The following is an 18,115-nucleotide window of genomic DNA, read 5'->3' as shown; positions in this document are numbered from 1 at the left end:
AACCCATCTTTAAATACTCAGCAAACACATTCGAGTACGAGCACCCGAACGACACGCAGCGCGCGCGGATGCCGTCTACGTCGAGATCAAACATGTCATATGCTATAATTGGCGCACATAACTCCCACAATCACGTAAACTCACTTGATTCTGTTACAGCGTCATCGCAGATGTTGGCGAACCACGAAAACAGCAAACAGAAACCAAGGAAAAAAGTGCACGGCGGCGACCGCAACAACGCGCGCCGTCGAAAGTCTATCGCTTTTTCACCTTACCGGCGAGGCGTGTCCAACTTAAGTGACCAACGCGTACGTGCTGGAAGCATCCTACTATGTCTGTACCTCAAACTAGCGTCTTTAAGCCAGAAAAACCATAATATATAGTGCGTCTAAGCGTTCTGTAGACGGGCTTTTTTTACGTTCCCACGCGCGGAAGCATGCTGTACACTCGTGGTTGATAGAAATGTTATTATGAAGTAAACTAAAGCGCATCTCCAAACGACATCTTGCACCTTCAGCAGTGCAGACACAATGTGCGATCAGCAAAAGATGACCCTTGATAATTGTTTGCATCGCTCATTTTATGGGAGCTTGTACTGCAACGCGCATAACGGCATCCGCAACAGCCGCGCGGACGCAGGCTGCTGTTGGAAATGGCTGGCAGATAACTTCCGCAGAGCTGCTGCAGACGCCCAGCTAAAGCTGTATAATTAGTACCTACGAAAGCAGTACACTCACCGTTAACGGGCGCACGTTGTCGTGTCTGCGGCTCCATGAATATTCCGCCCTCCTAGCGTGACTTCGAGCACGGAGCCTGGCGTCAACGCCACCGAAGATGCGCATTTTGATCGAACACAAAACTGCACGACAGGCAACTGACGCAACCCGTGCAACCGACGCAACGCACAACGCATTCCAAGAGCCCGAGCAAACTGAGAGAGAAGGCCGAGGCGCGGCGCCAGCCCGGCTGGCTCCGTCGGCGAGGGAGGCGAGCCACCGCGCCAGAACGGCGCCGAACGGCAAACGCGCGATACGTATGGCGCATACGACTGCGCCTTCATCGCGGAAGCCAATCGAAACGCGCTTTAGGAGAGTCCCGTGACTCCAGCCCAAATGCTCTCTTTCTCTCATCTACCTTCCAAAAGGGATCAAATAACACCCGAAGAGAGAGTCACGCGGCCGTGACCCTCTTTTGACTCTTCTTTTTCTTAGAGTGTACTCAGTTACTCACACTAATAGTACCCTGATGAGTGCTCACTCACGTTCAAACTCACGACTACTCACACTCATGAGCACTCACACACGTTCATACTCACGCCTACTCACCCTCATGAGTGCTCACTGACGTTCACACTCACGTCCACTCGCACTCATGAGCACTCACTCACGTTCATACTCATTCCTACTCACACTCACGTCCACTCACACTCATGAGCACTCACTCACGTTCATACTCATTCCTACTCACACTCATGAGTACTCACTCACGTCCACTCACACTCATGAGCACTCGCTCACGTTCATACTCACATCTACTCACACTCATGAGTACTCACTCATGTTCACACTCACGTCAACTCACACTCATCAGCACTCCCTCACGTTCATACTCACATCTACTCACACTCATGAGTACTCACTCACGTTCACACTCACGCCTACTCACCTTCATGAGTGCTCACTCACGTTCACACTCACGCCTACTCACCTTCATGAGTGCTCACTCACGTTCACACTCACGTCCACTCACACTCATGAGCCCTCACTCATGTTCATACATCTACTCGCACTCATGAGCACTCACTCACGTTCATACTCACGCCTACTCACCCTCATGAGTGCTCACTGACGTTCACACTCACGTCCACTCGCACTCATGAGCACTCACTCACGTTCATACTCATTCCTACTCACACTCACGTCCACTCACACTCATGAGCACTCACTCACGTTCATACTCATTCCTACTCACACTCATGAGTACTCACTCACGTCCACTCACACTCATGAGCACTCGCTCACGTTCATACTCACATCTACTCACACTCATGAGTACTCACTCATGTTCACACTCACGTCAACTCACACTCATCAGCACTCCCTCACGTTCATACTCACATCTACTCACACTCATGAGTACTCACTCACGTTCACACTCACGCCTACTCACCTTCATGAGTGCTCACTCACGTTCACACTCACGTCCACTCACACTCATGAGCCCTCACTCATGTTCATACATCTACTCGCACTCATGAGCACTCACTCACGTTCATACTCACGACTACTCACACTCATGAGTGCTCACTCACGTTCACACTCACGTCCACTCACACTCATGAGCCCTCACTCACGTTCATACTCACATCTACTCGCACTCATGAGTACTCACTCACGTTCACACTCACGCCTACTCACCCTCATGAGTGCTCACTCACGTTCACACTCACGTCCATTCACACTCATGAGCACTCACTCACGTTCATACTCACGACTACTCACACTCATGAGTGCTCACTCACGTTCACACTCACGTCCACTCACACTCATGAGTGATCACTCACGTTTATACTCACGACTACTCACACTCATGAGTGCTCACTCACGTTCACACTCACGTCCACTCACACTCATGAGTGCTCACTCACGTTCACACTCACGTCCACTCACACTCATGAGTGCTCACTCACGTTCACACTCACATCTACTCACACTCATGAGTACTCACTCACGTTCACACTCACGCGTACTCACCTTCATGAGTGCTCACTCACGTTCACACTCACGTCCACTCACACTCATGAGCCCTCACTCACGTTCATACTCACATCTACTCGCACTCACTCACGTTCACACTCACGCCTACTCACCTTCATGAGTGCTCACTCACGTTCACACTCACGTCCACTCACACTCATGAGCCCTCACTCACGTTCATACTCACATCTACTCGCACTCATGAGTACTCACTCACGTTCACACTCACGCCTACTCACCCTCATGAGTGCTCACTAACGTTCACACTCACATCCATTCACACTCATGAGCACTCACTCACGTTCATACTCACGACTACTCACACTCATGAGCACTCACTCACGTTTATACTCACATCTACTCACACTCATGAGTACTCACTCACGTTCACACTCACGTCCACTCACACTCATCAGCACTCCCTCACGTTCATACTCACATCTACTCACACTCATGAGCACTCACTCACGTTCACACTCACGCCTACTCACCTTCATGAGTGCTCACTCACGTTCACACTCACGTCCACTCACACTCATGAGCCCTCACTCACGTTCATACTCACATCTACTCGCACTCATGAGCACTCACTCACGTTCACACTCACGCCTACTCACCTTCATGAGTGCTCACTCACGTTCACACTCACGTCCACTCACACTCATGAGCCATCACTCACGTTCATACTCATATCTACTCGCACTCATGAGTACTCACTCACGTTCACACTCACGCCTACTCACCCTCATGAGTGCTCACTCACGTTCACACTCACGTCCATTCACACTCATGAGCACTCACTCACGTTCATACTCACGACTACTCACACTCATGAGTGCTCACTCACGTTCACACTCACGTCCACTCACTCATGAGTGCTCACTCACGTTCACACTCACGACTACTCACACTCATGAGTGCTCACTCACGACTACTCACACTCATGAGTGCTCACTCACGTTCACACTCACGTCCACTCACACTCATGAGTGCTCACTCACGTTCACACTCACGACTACTCACACTCATGAGTGCTCACTCACGTTCACACTCACGTCCACTCACACTCATGAGTACTCACTCATACTCACACTCACGTCCACTCACACTCATGAGTACTCACTCATACTCACACTCACAACGTTCAAATGAGTGTGAGCGAGTGTGAGTGAGTGCACTCATGAGTGAGTGTGCCGAGCTATGCACAGCTGGCGCACCGGAACGCTGGCACACTATGACGCTATGAGCCCGTGGCTGAGGGGTTGATCGCGTCCCTGTCGCGTGTGCAGCGTCGACTGACCGAGTGCGTCCACTGCTGCCACTGCATGAACGCGCAAACTTCGCCACGGGCAATAGCGTCCTTCTCCGTCCGGCAAGGTTTGTGACGTCACGGAGGGAGTGCGCAGGCCTTCTCCTGTCTAGGTGGTGCTGACCAGGCACTAGACGCTGCCATAGAGACGGCAGCGTGTTACTACACTGACCACCTAGCCGTCTTTGTGCCAATAGAGAAATGGCGTTGAGCAAAAAATAAATATACATGTGTCACATAATGCGTACACCATGTGTGTGTCATTGAAGCAGCATTAAGCACGATAATCAAGCTAATTCTAGACAACCAGGAGAGCTAAGAATAATCAGCTGAACCTTAGCTCACGCTACGTATATCCAGGCATAGCCAAGCTAAGCCACTGCAATTTTTAGTTAAAGTGCACGCTGCGGATCTTTATCGTTCAACTAGGCACAAGAGAAATCTCCCAGCGGCACTACATTGCAGGTCAAGATCCAATACGGGGTGGCCGGTGATCGGTTGTGCAGTGCAAGCAGTCGGTTTTTTCAATCAAGAAACTCGCTAGCAGACGCTGCCTTCGTCGGCGTTGTCTCTAGCCGGCGAGGGAGCGTTCTCGTTCCTCGCGATCTGGTAGTTCAGCGTTCATCGCAGAAAGAGCGTTTCCATAGTCAAGGCGCGCCGTTCGCTCTCTCTCGCCACACGGCGAGCGTTGAGGCGGTGGTGCCCTCTCTTGTGCTCAAGCAAAATGACAGGACACGACGATGCGCGCCGCGACAGCAGACGACGATGCCCGCCGACACGCTGAGACCCTAAGGTGCTTCGCCCCTAAAAAATGTTGCCCGTGCTGTCCTTCATGCAGCCACTATTTTCCACGAGTAGCACGAAACATAATCAGTATTAGTGATTTATGCTGAGTAGACTGTCCAATCCGCAAGAATACTGGAAGCAATATCTCACACTAAGATGGAACACCGGAAAATATCATAGCGCTCAATATACAGCGCCTACAGTCTGGCTAGTCGGCGCAAACGGGAAAGAGTACTGTTACGAGTGGGTATTCGGATCCATCCCACCGCTGTCGACCAGTTGTTACGAGCGGGGACGTTGGCCGACGCGGACTCGTGGGGTAGCGTGGAGCTGAGCGGCGGGAGACGTACCGCAGGCCCAGGGACGTCCGGAACAGCAGGAAGCCGAGGCAGAGAGACCGGCGTTGAGGAAAACTTAACAGAAGTTTATTTACAACATCCCAGAGGACAGGATCGTCAGAGCGACATCTAGTCCGACCGATCCGTGCCGAGCAGACGCTCTGCTGCTCCTTAAATACGCTTCAATACAAAGACAGGGAAACTCCTTATGCGGCAAATGTCCAATCACAAACGTGCATGCCTTTGAAGCTGCATAACTATATATCTCCTTATGCGGCAAATGTCCAATCACAAACGTGCATGCCTTTGGAGCTGCACAACTATAGCTCCTTATGCGGCAAATGTCCAATCACAAACGTGCATGCCTTTGGAGGGTCCGTCACTTCGGCACATAGGTCACCGCCCCCAGGATGGCACTCCAGAGACCACTGCCATCTCACTCTTCACGTCCGACCAGTTCGGAAGGGGGGGGGGGGGGAGACAATGCCACCTCGGGGAACTGGTAATCCTTTTACGAACAAAGGCACCAGCCTTAGCCAAAAGCACACTTGATGCAAATACGCGTCCCACGGAGGGGTCCCGCGTGTAGCAGCCAGCTCCCCACCGAAGCGCTCAGTTCAGGGAAAGACAGCAGGTGTAGGTGTCTAATCCGTTCTCCGAACTGGGGGGGGGGTGTCCAAGAAGCAGGAAAACTCGTTTGGAGACAGCTGGCCCAGGACCCTCGCATTTGCTTTGTAACAGCTTCCCCGGCGGCAGGCTGAGACCTCGACGTACAAAGGTCAATCACCTTTGTGGGGAGAGGTCGATGAAGACAATGCTGATGTGCTGAAGCCGTACACACCGCGATGCTGCTCTGCTACATTCCTCCGCCACCTCCGGTGATCTCGAACATCTGGTAGCGTCGTCCAAGTTCGGAGAAAAACTTCTCGCTCTGCTGGCCAACATTCCTTCTCGAAAGACAGCACCTGTGTCAACCACGCGAGAACCACAACCGCCAAGCAGGCAAGCGCCCGTACTCTCTCCCTGAGACCCACCAGGCTTCTACTCCAAACAATGTGACCTGTTCTCAATTACAATAGCAGCAGCAATTCCAACAACCAAACCTGAAATAGGCTGCTCAAATTCCCAAACCCATGTCGTGATGAAGCACGACCACATCAACAAAAAAAAAGGCAATTGTAAACCTGTCACAAAAAAATTGAACCTAATTACACAAGCCAGAGTACCCAATGCCATCAAGTTCCCTGGAAACAACGAGTAAAGCCCTGAGCGTTGCCACTGTTCAATTCGTGAGACACCCTGACGTAATGCTTCCTTGTGTCCTCGCATGACACGCAAGTGAAACCTTACAAAACATTTTCAATCTTAGCTTTCTTAAAACTCATGGAGGGCATTCTCCTTTTACGCACTCAACTCGCTCTGATGCGTGTCCCTATTCTTTCGATAGATAACATCACACGCATAACGATAAAAAAAACGTAGCTCTAAAACTAGCTATTAAATCATCAAAAGATAACGAGACCACAAAAGAAACTATTTCATACAAAAAAAACAACTACTCCAAAAGAAAAAAACCTTTTCAGATGTGCAACGTCACCATTCCCCGAAAAGCTTACAGTCGCCTAAACAACCTTTGCGTCTCCCTCGTGGTTTCCAGCGAGTGAGCGCGCGCACAACCTTCTTCCCGAACGTGAGGTTCTTCTGCCGCAGCAACAAATCTGATCTGTTTGAAAACAGATAGGAATACTGTGTCGGCAGATAGTCAGACACAGCAGCCTTTGTGTGCAAAACGCCAAAGGGGCCCTCGATGCAAACCTTAGCAATCGGAAGGCATACGTTTCGCGCTTCCGCTGCTTGCTTAAACCAAGCGCGTTCTCCTGTGAACTGCCACGGTTCTACATACGAGGAATGCACCACGTCCATTGTTGCTGCCGAATCTCGCAGCACGCGACACTCCTTTCCATTTACTCTGAGCTCTCGGATATATGGCTCCAAAAGTTGCGTGCTTTCCTTCCCGCTGTCAACAGACAGGCAAGCAACCTTAGGATTCTCGCAGTACGCCGCCATATGACCCGGCTTGTGGCAATTGTAGCACACAAGCGGACGCCTCTTTTCAAAAGCCCTCTTTTGGTTATTTTCCTGAGCCAGATCGGCTTCTTTTACTGCCTCCCCCTTCTCTACGGGTTCAGCGTTGCGCTCTCGATTATCTTGGACGGATTGTCCTTTCCACTCAGTCGCCTTTCTATTCTGGCCCTCCCGCTGGGGAATCTCCTTTCTATCAAGCGCGCGGCGCGAGACGAACTCTTCCGCGAGCTCCGCGGCCTTCGAGACAGTGGTTACGTCCTCCCTGTCTTGCACCCAGAGCCTAACGTCTTGGGGCAAACGACGGTAAAACTGCTCGAGTCCGAAGCACTCCACGATCTTCTCTTTATCCTCAAACGCCTTAGCCTCTTTGAGCCACTCCCTCATATTAGACATTAACGTGTATGCGAAATCAGCATACGACTCGTCTTTCTGCTTTACGGCGTTCCGGAACTTCTGCCTGAATGCTTCCGCTGACAATCTATACCTCTTTAGCAGGCTCGACTTGACCTGGTCGTAATCATCTGCTTCCTCTTTTGTCAAGCGGGCAATTACATCGGCAGCCTCACACGGTAGTAAGGTAAGCAAGCACTGCGGCCACATCGTTTTGGTAACACCCGCCTTCTCGCACGTGCGCTCGAAGTTTACCAAAAACAGACCTATGTCCTCTCCGGAGCGGTAGGGTTGCATTAGGTCTTTCATCCTGAACGACTTCCGTTCTACTCCGCTAGACACTTCGCTACCTCCACTACTACTTTGAGCCTTGAGCAGCTCGACTTCAAGGCGCTTCATCTCAAGCTCCCTTTCCAAACTCCTCTCAGTTCTTTCTTCAGCTTCGCGCCTGAGCCTCTCATTTTTTTCTTCAGCTTCGCGCCTAAGCCTCTCATTTCTTTCTTCTTCTTCGCGCCTTAGCCTTTCTTTTTTTTCTTCCTCAATCAGCTCTAGACACTCTGAGAGCTCGTCGTCGTCTGCCTCAAGGTTCTCAATAGCCTCGATAATCTCTGGCTTTCTCATTTGTTCTCGAACATCCAAACCCAGACTTTTAGCTAACTCTAGCAAAAGCGGTTTTTTCAGTGCCTTCAGATTCATGGTTGCTGCAAGTGCTGCTAACTTCACTACTACTAAGACGCCACGTTCCTATGCACAGGCCAACGTAGAGTAGTTACCCAAAATTACCACCTTTCCTACGAAACTCGAGACAAAGCCTGGTAAAATCTCAGTGAAGAAAAGTCAAGCACTCACCACACCCTGCAGCCATGATCTCCGCGGAGACGATCCCGATGCTGGCACGAGCTTGTTGCGACTTGTCGTGAGCAGAATCCCACCGCTGCCACCAGTTGTTACGAGTGGGTATTCGGATCCATCCCACCGCTGTCGACCAGTTGTTACGAGCGGGGACGTTGGCCGACGCGGACTCGTGGGGTAGCGTGGAGCTGAGCGGCGGGAGACGTACCGCAGGCCCAGGGACGTCCGGAACAGCAGGAAGCCGAGGCAGAGAGACCGGCGTTGAGGAAAACTTAACAGAAGTTTATTTACAACATCCCAGAGGACAGGATCGTCAGAGCGACATCTAGTCCGACCGATCCGTGCCGAGCAGACGCTCTGCTGCTCCTTAAATACGCTTCAATACAAAGACAGGGAAACTCCTTATGCGGCAAATGTCCAATCACAAACGTGCATGCCTTTGAAGCTGCATAACTATATATCTCCTTATGCGGCAAATGTCCAATCACAAACGTGCATGCCTTTGGAGCTGCACAACTATAGCTCCTTATGCGGCAAATGTCCAATCACAAACGTGCATGCCTTTGGAGGGTCCGTCACTTCGGCACATAGGTCACCGCCCCCAGGATGGCACTCCAGAGACCACTGCCATCTCACTCTTCACGTCCGACCAGTTCGGAAGGGGGGGGGGGGGGAGACAATGCCACCTCGGGGAACTGGTAATCCTTTTACGAACAAAGGCACCAGCCTTAGCCAAAAGCACACTTGATGCAAATACGCGTCCCACGGAGGGGTCCCGCGTGTAGCAGCCAGCTCCCCACCGAAGCGCTCAGTTCAGGGAAAGACAGCAGGTGTAGGTGTCTAATCCGTTCTCCGAACTGGGGGGGGGGGAGTCCAAGAAGCAGGAAAACTCGTTTGGAGACAGCTGGCCCAGGACCCTCGCATTTGCTTTGTAACAGTACATAGATAAATGTTTACGTTATACTGCTTAGTACAGAGCAAACACAAAATCTAAATTGCTTTTACGGATTCGAAATAGACAATGGACACAAAGCTTTCTAGGCTCCACATTCCTTTCTCTTTCATTCGCCTTCTTTGTATCGAAGACGCCAGAAGCGAATGCAGGAGTGGAAACACGAAACGGCCATTCTGTTACACGGAAGACCTGTAGCAGTTCTGCAAAGCATAGAGTGATGTCGTAACTGTGGAGTACGTATCAATCAATCAATCAATCAATCAATCAATCAATCAATCAATCAATCAATCAATCAATCAATCAATCAATCAATCAATCAATCAATCAATCAATCAATCAATCAATCAATTTTTACTGTCGCTGCAGACAATACAATGAAAATAGGGGGCCAGATGAAAAAGCTGTGTTTTCGCAGCTTGACTAAGTTCTGGTCACCCGTTAAATAGTCAAATTAAAATGGTCGTTAAAATGGTTTGATTATTACATCACTCATTCACCTATCGATTTATTTTTTAACAATTATTTTAAAGTCCGAGTCATTTGTAGTCATGTTCACGTGGCTGAAAAGAGTGTGGCGGGTTAGTGTGCAGTTGTAGATAGGAGCGTTTTTTTCTTCTCGTTATAGGCTGCACATGGCTCATGACAGCCGATATGGTTATATGTAGTTTAGGGTTTGACCGACATACAACAATAGTGACAAGAGCGGAGGAGGAGGATAACGAAGTGAACTTGGGTTTTGTTAGTTTGCATTGTCTTTACCGGGATGAATATAGTATAGTATATAGGAAAGCCGAGATAGCTGGTATGGCTGCATTGTAGCATAGCGCAAAAAGACAGGGATATTGCCTGTGCTTCTGCCTGTCTAGCCTGTGTCTCCGCATTCTGGTGCTATTCTAAAATGATGAACACAGTTTCCTTATGCTTTTGTGTGATTTCCTTTTACAGTATGTAATTCGGTGCTGCGTATTCAATAAAATTCAGTCGCGAGTAGGCGTCGGCGTTAGTCTTTTCTTTCTCCGTCCATGTGGTGGGTTTTGTCGGGAACTCATGCCAAACTTCCCAAATGTCCACTATCAAGCCGTTCAAAACAGTGCGGCGAGTCTTGGTCACATCATATGACCATTATTGATAGAGCTTCAGGGTTTTGTAGTGGCAATTTCGAGGCCGAGTGCGGTAGCTGCATAGACAAAGCAGATAACTGGTATGTTGTGTACAACTTTTCACGCGTCGCTCCTTTCTAAGGAATTTAAATTATAGCGTCCCACCAATGTTATTGCTATGATTTTGATGTGTACGTCTTCAAAACTGTAGAGGGGTTGTTTTATTTGTTCTCTCTCAAGAGCGTTCCTTAGTCGCCGTGTGGAAAATGGAAATCTGTAGTTCTGTCCAATCCTCGTTGACAGTGTTTTGGATTGCGGTGACACTGTCCGATAAAACATATTCACTCATCTGTACCAGCAGTAATCAAACGCCCTCCCTTCCAACTCCTTCCCCTTCCCCGAGCACACCATAAGCACGTTTCTACAATTGCGCGATATCGAAGCACGTTTATAAAAAGACACCTCTTATGCTAAGAACTTCCCAAAGTACTCGCTCATACGTTAGCTATGTACATAACACAGGTAAGGAAATATTGGCGCACTCATGGAAACACAGGCCAATACTTTGCTTGTAGGTGCCTTGAGAAGACTAGATGATCGATCTTTTAGGGAAGGAAAGGTCTTGGGAGCCTGGCCTCACAGCTCATCAGCTCGGAAAGTCACACGAGCCCTCCTGCAGTTCTTGAAGGCAACAAAACTGAGCGACCGCCTGTGATACACTGCACTGTGTGTGTGTTGTGAAATGTGTGCACTGATGGCCTTCCGTTTCTCTCTTTCTTCTACCCCCTTATTTTCCTTCCGATGTGTAGGGTAGTAAACAAGACGTAGTCTATAGTCAATCTCCCTACCTTTCCTATATTCCTTCTCCCTCTCATAAACGCGGAAAACAACCACTCAGCAGTTCAAACAAGTAGTTCACTGGTAGCGACACAATCTAGTTGCTTATTTATATCAATCGATGGGAGTCAAGAGGCAAAGCAAACCTTGGGAAAGAAGTGGCCTCAAAAGGACGCCGAGAGCACGTGGCCAGCGCCAGTGCCGCACGGCGCGGCTGACTGCCCTTCGCCCGGAGTGCGTGCCAGCTTTGCCCGGGAACGAATTAGACAGGGCGGCTGCAAGGACGAACCACAGCAGGAGCAGCGTCGCAGCGCTGGCCGCCCACACTGTTGGCGAGAAAGCGTTCGCAAAGCCAAACACGTTAGTCGTAAAGCGCAGTGGTTTAGCGGCGAAAATGATCATGTTCTCGTAGGCCCACGGAAACGACGGGTTGGCGACGAGTATCCGAGCGCTGGTGATCATGAAGGGACCCGGAGATATGTCCGCCTCCTGCGAGTAATAAAGAGTACGAGTTGCATATGGACGGCGTAATGTGACCGCATGCCGCCGCGCAGGTTTCTGTAGTGCGTCGCAACAGGTGGACGCAGAGATAACGCCTTCGCAGCGACCCTGCATATTCATACACATCTTATACTTGATAATTAAAGAGGAAAAGCGCCCTTTACGGGAAAACTACGCGAAGAAAGCGCATCGCTATATTTTATTGAAACTGAAATCAGAGTATTCTTGCAGAAACACAGACGGAACGGCTATTCCTTCGCTCTCATATACTCATGCAGCATTATTTGAGTAGAATGCATGACCTGCTACTGATATTGCGACAAGCTAATACAAAAAAATCCTTGGAACATGGGGTATCGCTGGAGGCAACGCTTCCACAAGTGGTCTTTTCTTCGAGGCAGGAAGTGGCGGCAACTTGATGCCTCGAAGAAGACAAGACCACTTGTGTAAACGCTGGCTTCCGCGATAACCCATGTTCCAAGGATTTTTCATCTCTCCATCTTCTGAACTTATGCCTTCTTTCGACCGGCTAACAGTAACTATAAGAAGCCGTAACGACAATGAGGTCCAAGTAGATCGACAATTATACACTTAGCAACACTTGCCACAAAATTAGTTGAGAGTCCGGCGCCTGTGTTCGTGTCTTCTTCATCGTCAGTGTTGCGTGTCCATTCGTTGCGCCGTTTCATAATCATCCAGAAAGTTACAAGATGAAAACTGCGTATGTCTGATGTTACGATGTCGTTCGGCCAGTATTGAACGGGTTTTTGTAATCCGCTGCTTTAATGCTTGCGACATGTTGTCTTGTTTCCTGTTAGCAGTACTCACTTGGTAAAAGAAGTCAAGGTGAGTGAAACTTACATTTCTAGAGACCATTCCAAATTTTCCTGTCCAGTCACCGTTTGCAAGGCGCACTCCGTAGCTGCCGTCGGCAGGAGACGTGAAAGTTGCCCTGTTTGTTTGCATATAAGAAAAATAACACTCGTAAACTATTACTGAAAATTTAGATACTAGAAATGTCATCGACAGTACTTTAAAAAATCGCCTTTGACAGTGCTTTCCCGCTCTTTCAATTAAATTACTTGAATGGGTGGGCCTCATTTGTACCATAACACCCAAAGCTCCGGTAGCTATTAAAAAACCAATAATGGCCGTTTTATTTATATATTAGGTCACTTCTTCCAACTGGCACACAGCAGCCGAGCGTGCTAAAAGATACGCGTGCTATAAGATATACTGACGCTGCGCATAAGTTGCGAAAAAATGCCTCAGGTCGTTAGGAAAAACTTCGCATTAGACCGTAAATTCATATTTCAGCGAATTTTGTGGGCGAAGACCTCGTTAATGACATGATGCTAATCATAGAACTTAAGCTAAGCCTACCTTATTTTCGGCACTTCTCGTCCTAATTTTTACCCCTTTTATCACGTTTCCTAAAGTCACCAATTGCAAAGGTTAGTGAGTGAATCTTTTGAATTAGCCACAAAGACACGCATGCCTTTATGCGAGTAATGTCCTGCTCTTCAGGTAGTACATTAACAAGTGTAGGCTGAATTGCATTACGTGATGCGCGTTATTGCGACGCATGCACGCACGCAAGCACGCACGCACGCACACGCACACGAACACACACACACACTTACACGGTACAATTACCAAGGGCACGTGCTGTTTATCTGCGGCACATGTGAGCATGGTTCACATCACTTAATTACGGGGAGAAGACACAGACATCGCGTTTATCAAAGTGAGGCGCGTTATTGTCGTTCTTGCTGGTTTAATGCAGTGAACTTGCTGAAAACGAAGTATTTGCTGTTTTGTCATAATGAAACAGCGTAAACTGACGACACGCGAAGGAAAATGAACAAGTTCTATTATTGACATTTACTTTTTCTTTGTTTATTATGTCTGTCATTACCACTTAGTCGTAAAACAGTGTTTCTATGTCGCTTTTTGTGTTTTCATGTCTGTTACACCAATATTTTTGTATTAATCATGTGATATTGAAACTGCACACCTGCTTGGACCTAAGGGTCTGCAGTATGCAATAAATAAATAATTTTAAAAAATTGGGTCGGCGCTTGTTCCGTCTCCTCGCTCGTCCTTCATGTTCCGCCAGTTTGCGGTGTTCCATATTATAAGCTAGCCCAGAAAATCTCCCAAAAGTCTATTTTCCTAGCTGTTTCTTTTTTTCTAATTTGATCTACCAGTGCCAAAGCTCTACTATAAGTGAGGTAGCATAATCGACGTGATACCCACTGGAGATGCAGTGCTTCGATGATGAGCATCACAAGATTTCCAACGACGCCAGTAAGCTCAGTGTGGCCGCCATGTTGGATGGCGTTCAGGTATGGTGAGAACTGCGCCGGCATTTGTGAAAAAACGCGGAGATTCGTCTTATCGTGCGTCAGATCTACAAAAAGAGGCTGTACGCTCAGGCCACAACAAACGTTTTCGCTATTGTCACCACATGTGGAGAAAGTTAGAAGAAACGTCGCTGACATATTTGTGTTCATTGCATATTAGGACGCGAAGAAATGTTTATATAACTGCTACATGAGGGAAACCACACGAAACTCTTCACTTGCAATGGGAAGGAACGCACCGTGGCCATATGCTGATACAAGCAAAGTATACGTATAGAGCATTAAAATATGACCAAGGGAAGTTACTGGGCATCTCGATCAGGCTTACTGGTGCCCTTATATGGTACCAGGTAGCGCGAAATTCACGAACACACAGGATCAATAAAACGCGGGCGCTAGAACGTCTGTCACGAATGAAAACGCGTTGACAACCCAGGAGTGGCACAAATGTTAAGAGTCTGCGTTCTGTTGCGGGAGCGCCGATCGGATCCTAGTTTTTATTACTTCAGTTTTATATCGTTTCCCGTTTTTATTTGCAGTAGTAGGAATAGGCGAAGGTTATAACCAGGCCCGTAGACAGGAATTTTTTTCGGGGGGGGGGGGGGGGGGGGGGGGAGACCCAATTGCTGAAAACCATGACATTTTGAGAAAAACTCCTATTTTTATTATTTATTTTTGGTAAAAACACATACTTCACCAAAATTTCGCGGGGGCGGGGCTAGCCCCTCCCCCCCCCCCCCCCTGGCTTCGGGGCTGGTTATAACGTATAACGCCAGCGTGTAGATGCTTAAATAATAATGAGACAAAGGTGACTTTGCAGTTTTGCGATATACTCTACAAATGTGCGCACGCATGCACGCACAACTGCAAGTATCGGATTTCGCGAGGAAAACCCTCGTGCAAGGTCATGACGCATGTTCCTAATCTCGTCTAATAGTATATTTCCCATTTGTTTAGTTTGTTCCTTTCAGACTATATGGTTCTGCGTTCGGAAAAAGACTGTGAGCTTGGATAATCTTCCAAACTTTGGGATCTTTGTTTACAAGCGCATATTTAAAACGCACTAAATGGCTCAAATTGTAAAAAATTGGAGGACGCTAGAGCTTCGCCTTCAAGAGTAGAATTGATAGCGTAATCGGACCCCGTGCTCATCGCCTTCTCGATTGCTAGCCTGTCTTCGGTTCTCGCTGCATGCCTCAACCGTGTCGTAAGGAAACGAACGTGTGTGCGCGTAGCATTGGCCTTTTCAAACTTTCCTAGAACGCCTATTGTAAGTACAGTTGCGCAGAGCCCACTACGCCGTAATTCTTCCTTTTGCGAATTAGCGAAGGGCCCACTACGCGTACGTAAGGCAACACGCGAACCTACGCACTTGCTCATTTTGATGCTTTTGCTAATGACGATGATTAAGTGTGTCTGAGCGTTTTGTAATGGGTGTGCCTTTAAAACACCCACTCGTTGCGCAATTCACATGTTTTGAAGCTTGGTGCGATTGGACGCTTCTGCTACGCAATATTACATGCGTTAAGGAGACTCCTCCCACTACGTGACATTCATATAGTGTTTTTTTTTTCGAAGCAGTTTCACGCAATGGTGTGGCTCTGTGGTAGAACACCTGCTTGCCATGCAGAAGGCCTGGATTCGATTTTCATTTGAACGCGAAGGTTTTTATCATTTATTTTATTTGCATCTTCCTCGATCTTTCGGTCACGGACAAGTTGATTTTTCGCTCACAACCAACGGTCCCGTCACCGACAACGACGCCGAAATTTCTGCGACACGAGCTCTTTAACGCTATCGCGTTAAAACTTAGCTAGCCAGCGCATGTACTACTGTTAGTTTCTTAACTTTGTCCTCGTCCTTGTGAGCACTAAACAATGAGTTTATTAGGACAACGTGTCATAAGTATGTTGCTGTAGACTCATTACAGCATGCACGCAGCCAAGCGATTGGTTGTGAGCATGGTGTTTCATTATATGCTTTTTCCTTGTTCTGAATCTTAAAATTTTTCTTAGTATATACACAGGTAGGTCTTTCTAAAAAAATGCACTTCTTAGCGCTTAATCCGCACACTTCCTTTTCTTTTTACCGTGTTTTTTAGCTATTCACGGTTTACGACACAAATGCGCGTTAACTAGCTCACTTGGCGAAATTGTGCCTGGGCGCACATCCCACGTATATTCGAAAAAAAAAAAGATAAACTGCTCACCTTGACGTAGGCTACGCGCAGCACCGTTCCGTTAAATTTCATTTCCTCTGCAAAGGCCTTCTTTAAGCCAGCCCAGCGAAAGCCCGACTGATGGCCCTTATATAAGTTCCACCCTACTGAACACGCTGGGTGATCGTTGATTAATATTCATTCGTCACGGCATCACGATAAATAAACGTAAGCACACCCTGACATTGCACTTTAACGAAAACTGGAAGGTCTCCAAAAATCTGCTAACTCTGTTCACGATGTTCCCAATCACAGAGTGATGGCGATAAAATCTACAGTTGCAGTACTGTAGTAGTAAATGCGATTCGTACGCACAGCAACCGGAACAAACACGTCCTTGGTTATTGTTCGCGCATTATAAAACTGTTCTTGTGAGTGCAATACTGAAAACGCTGCTCATTTCCCAGAAGTTTTCGTTCCGAATTTTTCTGCAATAGTTCCCGGTGACATAGCGATAAGGCTCGTTAAGAATCAGCAGCGACCCTCGTTAAATTATAATCTATGTAGAATAATCAAGCAACAAGGGCAGTAAAGCGGATCATTACGATTCTCAAAATGCAGTGTACATGTGACCTTGAAAAAGAATGCGGAAATAACCATCTGCCGTTTCTTTATTTCTCTTCACAACGACCGTGTGCGCTTCGCCGTGAGGGCCACAACTGTGAAGTCCTATTCAACTGTGCGCTCGTACGCCAGTGTACGGGCTCAAATGCTCCTAGGATACCGGGTTTTACTCCTAGGATACCGGGTTTTAAAGTTTCTTTGCGATGCGATCTCTCGAATTAAAGCGTAGCTCAGAACACCAAAAATATTACATGGTACGTCATGATACGAAAATGGACTATGCAATGTGATGACGGAGTGTACATGGACCCTCACAAAAAATTTGCATCCGCGGTAAGGCAGCGCGCTTTTTCCCTCACGCGGAAGTATTACTTTCAGACCTAGATTAAACTAAAGGGGTGCCATGTCACTGGGCTCTATATCTTGCGCTCATCGAATAAATAAAACTAGTTGTGTTAATAGTGTAACTATTAACAGCAGCAAGTTCCAGCAAGTTCCAGTTGTGTTAATAGTGTAACTATTAACACAACTGGAACTACGGAACTGGAAATGGAAATACGTTTTAGTGCAAAACTTGCCGCAAAAGCAAATGCGTGACTGTTGCATTTTGCGGACAACTTATTTCAACGCAACCCAGACGTAAACGGGGAACTTACTATGAATATGCCATGTTTGTATGAAGAGAAGCGTTTAAGGTTCATGCGACTCTTCGTGCTTTGTCACGTAGTATGATCGAAAGGAGACGGTAGGAAATAAAAGTACATGCAATAATATGGTCACGTGGCCGTGACTGCGAAGACGACGGTAGTCGGGCTATTAATGACGTACTTGATTTGGGCGAACCTGTGCCCGGAAAACGAAAAGTCAAACGACAAGCGATACAAGCTGTACATTGATAGCGTCGAACAGAGCGACATCCGTCGATAATCTGATCTGCGGTAAGGCGCGTCGGTATTTATACATGCGGCATCGACCATTCCGGCCTAATCGCCGGTGTCCGCGTTAATTCTATAATGAACTCAACTGTTCGCGCTTGCGCGTTCAAGCATATCTGAAGA

Source organism: Rhipicephalus sanguineus, chromosome 3 (assembly GCF_013339695.2).
Source record: "Rhipicephalus sanguineus isolate Rsan-2018 chromosome 3, BIME_Rsan_1.4, whole genome shotgun sequence".
NCBI lineage: Eukaryota > Metazoa > Arthropoda > Arachnida > Ixodida > Ixodidae > Rhipicephalus > Rhipicephalus sanguineus.
The sequence above is the reverse complement of the archived record's forward strand: the minus strand, read 5'-3'. Positions refer to the sequence as shown.